This window comes from Gorilla gorilla, chromosome 18, assembly GCF_029281585.2.
Source record: "Gorilla gorilla gorilla isolate KB3781 chromosome 18, NHGRI_mGorGor1-v2.1_pri, whole genome shotgun sequence".
NCBI classification, from domain to species: Eukaryota; Metazoa; Chordata; class Mammalia; order Primates; family Hominidae; genus Gorilla; species Gorilla gorilla.
The window spans coordinates 34,282,932-34,283,804 of record NC_073242.2 but is presented as its reverse complement, the minus strand read 5'-3'; the positions used below and the strand labels follow the sequence as shown (position 1 = coordinate 34,283,804).

Genomic DNA, 873 nt, shown 5'->3' with positions numbered 1-873 from the left:
TAGAGTCCAGGAATCTTCATTTAGCAAGCATTCCAGATGATTCTGTTGTAAGATCACACTTTGAAAATCACAGAATTAGAGCATCCTCCTAGGCCACAACTTCATAATGAAGAAAGGTGGCTAATTGTTGTGTGCCTTCTATGAGCCACACCCCTTGGCTATGTTATCTACTTACCTCATTTAATCCCTAGAACAAGAGGTCCCCAAAAAAATTAGATATCTCCTTTTAGAGGAGTGAAGCACCTGCTGCTGAAATTTGGGGGCAAATAACTGGAGTAGGCCTGCTGGGAACAGGACTTGTTAAAATAACTATGTCTGGAAGGCTGTGGTCCAAGGCCATTTTTGCCGGCTGTAAGTGGGGTCTCCAGGACTAAAGGGAGCACACAGCTCTTCTTAAAACTGAAGGCGTTTATGCCCTAGATGAAACAGATTTCTATTTGGGCAAGAGATGCACTTATGTACACAAAGCAAAGAACAACACAGTGACTCCTGGAGGCAAACCAAACAAAACCAGAGTAATCTGGGGAAACGTAACTTGGGCCCACGGAAACAGTGGCATGGTTCATGCCAAATTCTGATGCAATCTTCCTGCTAAGGCTATTGGACACAGAATCTGAGTGCTGCTGTACCCCTCAATAAACTAATGAAAAGTCAATAAATAAATGTGGGTTTGTGCTCTTGTTAAAAAAAATATATCTCCCTTTAGATTTGCACAATGATTTTGGATCAAAGTACAGCAGCAATTCTATTCTTAACATGGACAGATAGAGGCAAAAAATAAAAGAATCCACCACGTCTTCACTGATTTTTCATTTCCAGATGTTAATAATTCCAAGGGTAAATGTAGCTAGGAGAACTTAATTAATTTCTTAA

At 40.3% G+C, this 873-nt stretch overlaps 1 pseudogene; it reads left to right on the top strand.

Annotated features, from left to right (window-relative positions):
- The first annotated feature begins 311 nt into the window (after positions 1–311).
- On the top strand, positions 312–644 carry LOC101147212 (large ribosomal subunit protein eL33-like; annotated as a pseudogene).
- Positions 645–873: the final 229 nt, after the last annotated feature.